The sequence below is a fragment of the Ursus arctos genome, unplaced genomic scaffold (genome assembly GCF_023065955.2).
Source record: "Ursus arctos isolate Adak ecotype North America unplaced genomic scaffold, UrsArc2.0 scaffold_7, whole genome shotgun sequence".
In the NCBI taxonomy this organism is placed as follows: domain Eukaryota; kingdom Metazoa; phylum Chordata; class Mammalia; order Carnivora; family Ursidae; genus Ursus; species Ursus arctos.
Window position 1 is genome coordinate 37072780 of NW_026623089.1, and position 12663 is coordinate 37085442.

Consider the following 12663-nt stretch of genomic DNA (forward strand, 5'->3'; position numbering starts at 1 on the left):
GGAACTTCGAGCCCCACGCACCCAATACAAAAGAGAAGACTTCACACACAAAAATGTCAGAACATCTCTAGCTTTTAAAAAAAAAATATGATATAACTACATAAGGAAAAAATGAGAATGCTTTGGACAAATGACAAAAATCTAGGAAATTTTAGGTATAATATAACGAAGTATGTTCTTTTTTCTTTTCTTTCTTTCCTTTCTCTCTCTCTCTCTCTCTCTCTCTCTCTCTCTCTCTCTCTTTTTTTAAGATTTTTTATTTATTTATTTGACAGAGAGAGACAGGCTGCGAGAGAGGGAACACAAGCAGGGGGAGTGGGAGAGGAGAAGCAGGCTCCCAGCGGAGGAGCCCGATGTGGGACTCGATCCTGGAACGCCGGGATCACGCCCTGAGCTGAAGGCAGACGCTTAACAACTGCACCACCCAGGCGCCCCTCTCTGTCCCTTTCTATCTCTCTCCCTTTCTTTCTCTCTCTCCCTTTCTTTCTTTCTTTCTTTCTTTCTTTCTTTCTTTCTTTCTTTCTTCCTTCTTCTTTCTTTCTCTTTTTAAAGATTTTATTTTATTTATTTGACAGAGAGCAAGAGAGGGAACACGAGCAAGGGGAATGTGAGAGGGAGAAGCAGGGAGCCAGATGCGGGGCTCAATCCCAGGACCCTGCAATCATGACCTGAGCTGAAGGCAGACGCTTAACAGCTGAGCCACCCAGGCTCCCCTTTCCCTTTCTTTCTTAATTTCTTCCTTCCTTCCTTCCTTCCTTCCTTCCTTCCTTCCTTCCTTCCTTCCTTCTTTCCTTCTTTTCTCACAGAACACATTTATTCCTCAGGATTTTTTCAAAAAAATTAAAATCATAGTTTTTTATTGAAATATAGCTGACATACAATATTACATTAGCTTCGGGAGTACAGCTTAGCAATCTGACAACTCTGTATGTTATGCTGTGCTCACTGCAAGCGTAGCTCCCATCCGTCACCACGCAGCGCTCTTACGATACCATCGACTATATTCCCTGTATTAGGAAGTATGCTCTTTCCAGTAGCACATGTAGAAAAATATATAACTGGTTTAGCAACTCTGCCTTAACATTTTGATTAATAGCTTAATCTCAACACAGAGGAAGGGCTCAGGAGACAACCACAATACTGTGTTTTGACTCTCTCAATCAAAATTTTTATCAAGGAATGGAATTAATACCTAGTAGGAATGTGTATGAAGTTAAATATTAAGGAAAAAAATAGAATGAGAGGGACAGGATTCAAAATTACCCTATCAGGATTAAGTTTGACAGGAACAAACATAAAGCCCCTGTGTTGGGGTTCCCTAAGATACCCCCCCCCCAGTTCAGTGATTTGTTAGGAGGACTCAGAGCACTCGGTGTATTGTACTAATGTCTATGATTTATTGCGGTGAAAGGATACAAAGCAAAATCAGCAAAAAGCAAAGGCTCCTTGGCAAGGGAAGAGAGTCCTCTCCTAGCGGAGTCTCACACGATGTGCCTACTTCTCCCGGCAACGAACTACAACAACATGTGTTAAACAGCTACTGGGGACACTCATTAGACAATCAGTGCCCAGAGATTTTATGTGGGGCTGGCAATGTAGGCACCTTCTGCCTAATGTTCCAAAGTTCCAAGCTCCTGGAAGGAAAGCATGTGTTCAGCATAAACTATGTTGTCTGCACACACAATTTAGACACGGTGATTCATTCTTCTTTTTTTTTTTTTTTTTTTTTTTTTTTAAAGATTTTATTTATTTATTTGACAGAGATAGAGACAGCCAGCCAGAGAGGGAACACAAGCAGGGGGAGTGGGAGAGGAAGAAGCAGGCTCATAGCAGAAGAGCCTGATGTGGGGCTCGATCCCAGAACGCCGGGATCACGCCCTGAGCCGAAGGCAGATGCTTAACCGCTGTGCCACCCAGGCGCCCCACGGTGATTCATTCTTATCCGGGAGTTGGGGGAACCCTCCCCAAATCCAGGTCCCCAGACTCTGGTCAAGGGCTAACTCTGCAAGCAGGCCGTTCTAAGGATAGCAGCCTCAGGCTTGTTATGTTATCTGTTTTATGCATTACCCCACACTAAGATGAGCACAAATTCATCACCCACAAGTACAAGTGTGGACGGTGATTGACAGGAGTTCAAATAACACAGGTCTCGTGATTTCAGTTGACCTCATGGGTGGAGCTTTAAGTATGATGGAAAAAACGTGACTTTGGAGTCAAAGACTTCTGAGCTCAAATAGCACTTGACCACCTACCAACTTCAAGCTACTTAACTTGAATGTCAACTTCTTTATCTGTAAAATGGGATAGTAATAATAGTCAGTAAGCTTGAGAGTTAGTGTAGGGATTATAGATAAATTATATAAGGAATCTGACACTCAATAAATGGTAGCTACTACCATAAAGCTTAATATGAACCAAAATTATGATGTGACTGGTAAAAAATAATTCATATTTGGGCTTATTATGTCAGTTAGAAGCAGATTTTAATCAATATTTGGAAACTATTTCCAAACATGAGCCGTTCAATTACTTAATGGCATAATACATACCAGGGAGAAGTCTCTGGTGGCTGGTGAAGTCCAAAAGATCCTTAGAGTCCATTGGATCTGTAAAGAATATTCTTGATGTGGCATGGAGATTGTATCAGGAATCTTCAAAAGGCATAGCAAGGTAGAACATGAAATATAAAGAACACATTGAAATACGACTCAAATTTAAAGCACTTTTTTAGGAAGATGAAATGATAATTTTAAATTATTGAGTTCTCAGGAGTAGAGTTAAGACAATTTCTTAGAAATTACAATTTCAGATTGGCTAAACAAAAGGATATTTTTCTGACAATTAGATTTTCCAGCATTGGAAGGGAAGACAACTGGAAGTAACGAGTTCTGGGATATGTCCAAAGGGAAGCCAGGTGCAACATCTGGAACACTGTAGAAGATATTCCTGTATGAAGGGGAATGATGTTGTATTCCTGAGCAATCCTTTTATGGTATGGTATAGAGAAAATCAGTTTTTGCCCGCTCAGCATCCCTTTGTTCTCTTTGTTAGCAAACGCATCCTGGTTTTCCAACTCCCATGCTCTGTCCATGAAGATTAGCCCCAGGACTCCTTCCCTAACAGTGGGGGAGACATGTGATTCAGACCTGACCACCCAGAGCACTGACTGCTTGTGCTGTGGGGATTGGTCCAGGGGTGGGCGCATGGGCCAAGACAGGACAATGAGAAACCTCCCAGGGCTCAAGCTGGAGCTACAGGGAGATGTATCTCCTCCTGGTCCACTGGGGTTGCTAAGGAGATGGCCTGTAAGTCAGTCCTTTGGGACCAATTTGCCACCTGATAAAAAAGCCCTACTAAGAATGCAGCCATCACAGAGGAAACAAGAACTACAGTCAGAGACAGGAAATGAGGGAAACTGCCTTGATAAAGTCTTTGAGACCCTAGACCCAGCCGTTCTTCCCAGTTCTAAGCAAATAAAACCCCACTTTTTGCTAAAAGTGGTTTGAATTAGTTTTTTGTTGAATGCAACCAAATGAGCCTTAAGAATATATATGTTCTCTTAGTTGTCGAACATATAGAGATATTTTATGATATGAAGTATATTTGCAAACCTCTTCTCATTCCAAAGAGTATGGATGCCATTCAGAAATACAGTAGGGCTAGCTAAAGTTGCTACTCAAAAATAAATGCCAGAAAGTCCTACGCAATGGTTAAGGCTCGGGTGCACATTTACCTTGAAGTCTCTCAGGAACCAATCAAAAGAGCATTATTTATAACATCATCCAGGGAAGACCAGTTGCAGTGTTCATGTAACACGAAGAGTGCTTGGGGATGCTATGTATTTCTCCTATGGGTCTTGGTGAGGAGGTCACATGCTCATCAATCCCCTTAGAGCGAGAGCAATGAACAAATGTTACCCGTGGTTCTTCATAACACCCTTGCCCTAAACTGGGCATCATAGAAAAGCAAAGGGAAATGAGATCCCATCTGTGCAATGTCAAGGCACCTTGGTGCCTTTCAATGTCTAATCACTGAGGACAGCCAACAGCCCTGACAAACCGGCTTTGCTGAAAGGAAGAATTGATCAAACTTAGAAGACCAAATGGGTCATCTGGCCGTCAGGCGGTATTCTGTGGGTGGTAGGACCTCTATAGCTGGATGTGTAGGCTGATCCCTTTATGTGTTTTTTCCTGTGAGGGGTCAGTTCTGCCCAACAAGCTGGATGTCCCGGCATGGGGCCACCTTCCAGGAGGGAGGTGTGCCTTTTCCTCAATCACTAAAAGTACGATCTCCTCCAAATAGCCAAATCATGAAAAAGAACAAAGTTAGAGGTCTCACAGATGCTGATTTCAAACTTACTAGAAAGCTGCAATAATTCAAACATTTTGGCTCTGGAGAAGAGAGACATAAACATCAATGGGACAGAATAGGGAGCCCGGAAATGAACCCTTGTATATAAGGTGATTCGATTTTTGTCAAGGAAGCCAAGATCATTCAATGAAGGACAGGGCAATCTTTTCATCAAATGATGTTGGGAAAATGGATATCCAATGCAAAAGAAAGAAGCTGAACCCTTGATTTTCACCACGTACAAAAATTAACTCAACATGGAACAAAGAACTAATTGTAGGAACTAAAACTACAAAACTTAGAAGAAAACATAGGGGAAAATCTTTATGGTATTGGATTTGGTGATGATTTCCTGGATATGACACCAAAAGCACAGGAGACAAAAGTAAGATCAGATAAATTGGACTATATCAAAATTAAAAACTTCTTTGCCACAGAAGGACAAAATCAACAGAGCACAGGCAACCCACTCCCAGAATGGGAAAAAATATTTGCAAATCATGTAAGGGTTTAATTCCAGAATATATAAAGAATCCTACAACTTGACAACAAAACCCCCCTAAATAATCCAGTTAAAATAAGCAAAGATTTGAAGAGATTAGTCTCCAAAGAAGATAGACAAATGGCCAGTAAGCCAATGAAAAGATGCTTACTATCCCTAATAATTCAGGAAGTGCAAATCAGAACCACCTGACACACACTGGGAGAATTTTGTGAAAGAACAAAGCGAAACAAAACAACAACAACAAAAAAACCCAGAAAATAATAAGTGATGGTGAGGATATGGAGAATTTAGAACCCCGGGCGTGTTGGTGGGAATGGAAAATGGTATAGCTGCTGTGGAAAATAATATGGCGGTCATCAAAAAATTAAAAATAAGATTACTGCATGATTTAGCAATCTCACTTCTGATATATACCCAAAACAATTGCAAGCAGGGTCTTGAAGAGACCCTCATATTCACAGCAGTATTGTTTGCAATGGCCAAAAGATGAAAGCAACCCAAATGTTCATCATTCATCCACAGATGCATGGGTGAACAAAATGTACTATATAGCTACAATGGAATATTATTCAGCCCTAAAAAGGAAGGGATTCTGACACATGTTACCACATGGCTGAAACTTGAGGACATCATGCTAAGTGAAATAAGCCAGTCACAGAATGACAAATACTGTATAATTCTCCTTCTACGGGATATCTAGAACAGTCTAATTCATAGAAACAGAAAATAGAATGGTGGCTGCCAGGGGCCGAGGGAGTGGAGGGAGAAATGAGGAAGGGTTTAATAGTCTAGTTTCAGTTTCCCAAGATGAAGAAATTCTGGAAATGGGTTGCACAACGATGTGAACATACTTAACATTAGTGGACAGTTAAAAATGATTTAAGACGATAAACGTTATGTTACACATTTAGCTATTATTTTTTTAAAAAGGTACAGTTTTTTCCCCAAGCCATTCTTTTGCAGAGTTCTACCCACCCGGAGGGTCTTCTTTGTCTAATTTGCACAGAGGTGTCATGGAAGATGGCTATGGCTCCGGACACGTGTCTCACAATGGCATTTTGGACAGATGTTGAGGAACAGGTTGAGGTTATAACAGAGAAAGACTTGGAGCAAAATTGATGTGGGACACAAAGATCTGATCCAAACGTTCCAAAACACATAAGGGTGGGCTGACTTGTCTTCACGAAAATTGTGGTGTCTGCGAAGACTTGTTTCTGAAAAGAAGGGCATTCAGTGGTCACACAGAGGTGGAACAGAGAAATGCTTTTGAGAAGGAATAAGAAGTGGTCCTGACATGCCTGAGACATAGGACAATTAATAGGTCCAAGGACCCCAGGTTCTGAACTGTAACATGCAGCCGCAGGGATTCTGGAATGTTCTGAGGAAGTGTTTGCAGGCAGCCACCATGACCATAAAACTTTCCAATAATTCACCCAGAAAATGATTAGTTTTAAGTAATGTTATTTCTAATGAAACATCCAGGATAAATTGGTTGCAAAAATATACATTCAGGTACCTAAATGAATTGGCCTACAGAGCCCGAGTGTTCGAGAGGAGTCAGTTAAACGTGGGCAGGTGGCTGATTTGGAAGTGAGAAGAACTGATCTTAACTCATTCTTAGATACACAGTCTAGTGGACTGCTGGGCATCATCCAATCGATGACTATGCTTGGGAGAATAGTCTAGTTTCTCTAAAAAAGGCTTAGGTAAAACTTAAAGGGAAGGTGGTCCAGAACACACTCCCCTTTTACCAGACCATAAAATATTATCTTGTGGATAATATTCCCAGAGAACACATTTGTTCCAGAGACATTGAGGACAGTTTCATGTGCAAGCATCACTGATTAGGGATTTGATACCAAATGCTCAATGGAAAGACATTATTGAAGGATATTGGTTTGGTCTCGTTTTTCCATACATTTAGAAAAATCCAGATCAAATATACCACAGGATTGCTTTTTTAAAACCTAGCGAATAGAAAGAAATATGACTGCTACTGAGAAATTGTTTTATAAGAAGAGCAAAGGGAGAATTTTGCGAGCAGATGGAAAACATCACATGGCTCAGAAACAGACACACGCGTAGGGATGGAGTTGAGTGTGAGGTTGAACAAGAGGTAAAGCTGCCTCGGTCATCTAGAAACCAGGGTAGACTGGATCATTTGGAGAGAACAGAAAGAGGTGTAGTCTCCTATCTCATGCCAGATGTAATTCAAATGGATTAAACTTTGAAACATAAAACCTGGAAGCATCGTGTCCTAAAACAACGTAGACGAGTCTTGATACAATCATGAGGACGGGATGGCATTTCTAAACATGGCTCCAAAGGCAGAACCCTCAGAGGGTTTGAAAGCTTTGAAACATTTTACATATAAAATGCACAGATCATCACACATTCCTTGTAAATAGCCCAGAAGCAGTCACAAAATGAACTATGATTAGGACACAGAGGACAGACATTTCTGTCGGTTGATAGGGACAGCAAATCCCCCAAACGGAAAACAAAGTTCCATATCCATTGGCTTTAATACAATTACGTATTTTTAGAAATAAATAAAAAATACATACCCTCGCATCTCCCCTCCTCCCCTCCAAAACCCTCCAGAAAAACAAACAATCCCCAAGTAATCCGTACCACTTAGAAACTTAACAGGAAAACAACCTCATACCAAATTCCTGGTTTAAAGCACAAAGCGAGTTTGAAACGGAGGAAGGACCGTCCGCCAGAGCACAGACCCCCACCCGCGGGCTGCGGCCGGCAGGGCAGCACCAGGATTATTTCACAGCTCCCAAAGCTTTCGATAAATCATACTACAAAATGGAAGTCAGGGCATATTTTTAATTTTTCCTCTTCACAGAATTAATGAAATCCAAAAGAGAACAAATCCTTCGAAGGGGATGGGATGGGTATGGGTAGGGTGGGTCATCGGCTGATGTGGGGTTTCGGAAGGTTCGAGGCAACGAGAAAGAGATGGGAGCCAAGAGGGGGAAGCCAAAATCCAGAATATGGAGACAAAGGGGCTGCCCCTCGTCTGATGAGTCCCCAGAGTCTACAGGGACCCACGTCGGTGACCTGTCCCCCATCGTCAGCACACGCCATTTTAATTCCGCTTCCACCCCAATCATAGAATGAATGGCTACCTAGCATTTACCCATAAGCCAACAAGCCAAAAACCAAACCATGAGACTTCTTTTGATGAAAACGCAAACAGGAAGGCGGAAACACTGGCGTGTGGGGATGGGCACCCCAGGTCAGAGCCGCCCTCACTTAGAGGCCTCTCTGCACCCAGATGTCATTCCAGAGGATGAAGAACAGGGAGAGTGACTGAGGGACTTAGCCCTTCTACCCGCTCCCCCCACCCCCCAAGACTGTTGGAAGTAAAAGATCAGAATAAATTAGTTTGAACACAGAGATGATTGTTCCTCTCAATCCCCAGCAGTCGGGGCTCATGAAGGAAGCCAGTCGAGCTGTAGAAAAACCAAGCCTCTGTAGGGTGAAAAAGGGTGAGCCTGCTGCAGGTCGCCCATCTAAATGTTTTCCTCTTACATCTGCACACAGGATCCTGCGTCACATCTATAAAGACTGGTGCCCCCGTACTTTTTGGCTTCTAATGTCTAGCAAACACTCAGAAGCTGTCTGGCTTGTCTTTCTTTCTTCCCTCCAGCTATATTGGAAAGTGTCCCTCTTTTACCAATGAATCCATGACTACCGCCCTTGAATCCAAGATCACCATCCTTCCCGTCTGATGACAACATCCCCTCTTGTCTTCCCATCCTTTAAAATCATGACTTACTTGGAAACAATAGATTCCACCCGATCTCTTATTAATGTCCTTTTTTCTACCTCCAAGACTGGGCAATTTGCGCAGGGGTCAGGAGCTGCTCTGAGGCCCTACTGCTCCTGGTGCTCCGGGTACTGGCTGAGCAAGCGTGGTAGGGATGGCAAGTGGGTAAGAGCCCCAACCAGCCCAAGTAGCCGGCACTGCTGGAGACAGAGCACTCGCTCCAAGAGTGGAGCTCTGAGACCTTTCCCCAAGCTGCTTCCTGCTAATCAGACTGCTTTGGAACAATACCAGGGAATGGAGGGGAATGGAGAATGTGTTTATCAAGGGGCCTTAAAGCCTACGCCCAAGTCCCAGAAATCCATCATCGGAGATGCACACAACTTGAACACCACCTCCTCTTGTATGTCCCTCCTCTGTTGGGAGATTGGCAGGGACGTCTGCTTCTTTCTCTCTCCCTCCTTCCTGAGGTATGCTCGAAGATGAGAGGACCCGGGTGTGTGGTCACCTTGAATATGCAGACAGATGGCGGAATTTCTGCGGTGGAGGGAGTGGAATCTGGGATTTGTTCATTTCATTCATTTATTCATTCATGTATTCGCTTCCCAGCAGTTATCTCTTCATGTACATGGAGAATCAATAGCTTTGGATTTTCTTTTTGAGAAAGACAAGTTGAGTTATGGGAAGAGAGATGGTTAAGAGCAGAAGGGAGTGGAAGTGTCTGGGAGGAAGTTGCCCAGAGGAAAGCCCTCTGCCTGCTCTGCCAGGTGAGGGGGCAGTGGGAACCGGAGGGACCCACGGCTTCAGAAGGCTCTGTTTTAGCCTCGTTGCACATTCAGTAAGAAGAATGGATGTCGCTGCACTCACCTTCTGGCTCTTTCATTTTCCAGAAGGTTATTATCCCGGGATAAGCAGACTTTGACTTTTGGAAATTGTTGACAAGGCACCTTTATCTGGGTCCGTTTCTCTCTTACCATACTTTGAATCTGAAAGAGTAAATTCATTCAAAGAGAGAGCTCTGGCTGCCTGGTGGATATGGTAATAAGAGGATGGATGAGATCATCAAGGACAGAACTCGGGGTTATCTATAGAGGAGTGAACGAAAGCACCAGGTCTATAACATAGAGCACGGGGAAGGGAGGTGGAAGGCCAGGGCACAAAGCTTGGAGATGGACTTATAGCTTGTGAATAGAAAACCTCACCAGAGACAATTCCATAGCGCACTGGGAAGTAAAGCAAAACAAGCCTTTATTTGACATCTTTTTAAAAAAAGATTTTATTTATTTATTTGACAGAGAGAGCACAAGCAGGGGGAGTGGCAGGCAGAGGGAGAGGGAGACGCAGGCTCTTCGCAGAGCAGGGAACCTGATACAGGACTCCCCGAGGGCTCTGGGATCATGACCTGAGCCGAAGGCAGACACTTAACCAACTGAGCCACCCAGGCACCCAACATTTTTTTTTTAAAGGAAAAATATTTTTCTGTGCTGGTGGAAATGTCCTGTATCTATACTAATACGATGGCCAGGGGCTACCTGTGGCTATTGAGCGTGTGAAATGTGGCTGATAGGCAAACCTGGCCTGGCTGGGATGGGGAGATGGGTGGGGCTGACCCAAAGCCTCCTGTATGCCATCATATTTCGGCTGCTACCTGAAGTGTCAGTAGGTGCCCTCCAGAAGAAGGAAGGAGAACGTTCCAGGAAAGGAAATCATTTGGGGATCTGAAGGACCACTGTGCCTAGAGGCGGGGGACAGTGAGGGACCTGTGGGCAGGGGAGAGTCACACAGAGCCTGGAGCACAGTCTAGAATTTTGGCACTTTATCCTAAGGGACTTTTGGTGGATTTTGCCTCTGAAAGCTTACACATGTCCTAAGAGTCTGCAGAGCCACGGGGAGGAGCATAGCTTCTTCTCCAGCTGTGGCTGCATGCAGGGATGATGGAGAGGTCAGCCAGGATTTGGGCAAGGACAGAGTAGGACAACAGTGGTGTCCATCTGTCCTGGCCAACTTGGTTTGACACTAAAACAAAGTTTAATTCCGTGGAGACTGCCTTATTTGGGGCTGCTGTAGACTCTTCCCAGCTGTGGTTTGCAGCCAGGGTCATTACTTACTGAATGGCAATGGGGCCCTTCCAAGGCACATGGGTGATGAAAGAATTTGTGGTGACAATGTTACTCCAAGGAGCGCCCACAGAATTGGGTCTCCACACTTAAACTCATCTCTGACTGAACAGAAGGCAACATCGAACCATCTTGCATTTACCCAAGGGGGAGCAGACAGGGGCTGTGGACATGTCAGTGGAGTCCCAGCTTCCTGGGACGTCCTGCCCGGTTCGCACTGCAGAACACAGAACTCAGAGCTCCCATGATCTAGGGCCCACATTCACTCTGTGGTTTTGTGAAGGAATCAGAAACGCTCAGATCTGTTCAGACCTCTGGATCTGCCGTGGGGAGGGAGAGCTGTAAGCATTTCATTCTGCTGGCACTGCATGTCCCATTAAACTTGCATTTCAACAAACTACTGTTGAGCTGAAGTATGAGACAGACTGATACTAAGAAAATTATGTGACATGCAAATTTAACTGGACATTCTGTATGTTATCAGGCAACCCTCTGTGTGGGTGACGTCTCATTGTCACAGGAGGGTGGAAAAGGCTTCTGGGAAAGGCTTGGCAAGTGAACTGGCATGTCTGAGTATGACCTGAATGACGACAGGGTTTTGCCATCTTGTGGCTCAGAAATACAATGCCAAGGAATGGCAGCATCGTTGACAGACCCGGATGTGGAATCCAGCAAGCCTCGCTCTGAGCTTCCATCATTGCGTGAGCTCGTGCTAAGACCTCGATTTCTCTGAAACTCAGGTTTCCCATTTACAATGAGGATGTGAAGTGATTCTTGGTTTTTGGGGTTGAAGTAATGATTGAGATAACTTATGCCAAGGATGTGGCATCTTATAAATATACGAATTTTTAAAAATACAGTAGGACTGGTGAATATCCTCCCAAGGGAAGTTGAACATGGTTGAAGAGAATAGGTCTCTGAGAAAACCAAAGACCGGGTGAAGCCTGCTGGCAGCTGTGGGGAAGGCTAGAAGGGGTGTCCTGGGTGCAGGCTGACCTGGCCCGGGGGGATGTGGGCGTCACCTCTCACCTGCACTGTGGATTTTGACCAGCAGGCTGCCCTGCATTTTTCAGGACATGACGCTTCTTCTCTAAAATAAAGGAATTTTCTTGAGAGAGATGTATTGAAAGGAATGGAAGCTGGCTTGGCTTTAAAAGAAACAAAGCCATCGATCTACCGGTTGCTTTGATTTAACATGAGATCAGAAAACAAAAGAATTACTTTGTGTATCTGGTGATGAAGAGGCTGGGGATTTGTAGAAATAGGCCAAGGTAGGAATAGAAGGCTTCTCAGTGAATGAGCTTCATGGAGGGGCTGTGCTGTGCTCACTGTTCCATTGAGGGGGGGCCAAAGGAGAGGAGAGAGAGGAACCCTTCTGTGGGTCAGGTGCTGAGTGGTCCTTCCATGTCTGTCTGGGATTTTATGGTATGTCAACATGTTCTTTGCGTGTCTCCTTTCCTTAAGTGAAATTGGGACTCAGTGACTCACTTCTAACAGATTGGGGTGGAGGTGATGGTGTGTAGGGGCTTCTAAGACAAGGTCATAAAAGCTACTGCCTCCTCTTCCTCTCTCCGGGGTCACTGGCTCTAGGGGAGTCTGATGCCATAGCATAAGGACATTTAACAGCCCTCCAGAGACATCCACAGGACAAGGAACAGAGGCGTCCCGCCAACAGCCATGTCGAGGGGGCATCTTGGAAGCAGATTCTCCCGTTGTAGCTGAACCTTCAGATAACTACAGCTCATGAGTGACCCTGACTCTGAACCACCCAGCTAAGCTGCTTCCAGATCCCTTACCGTCAGAAGCTATGTGAGATGGTAAATACTTGTTTGCAGCTGCTTAATTTGCAGGTGATTTGTTATGTAGCAGTGAATAATTAATACAAATACATAAGAGGTGGGAGGATCGGT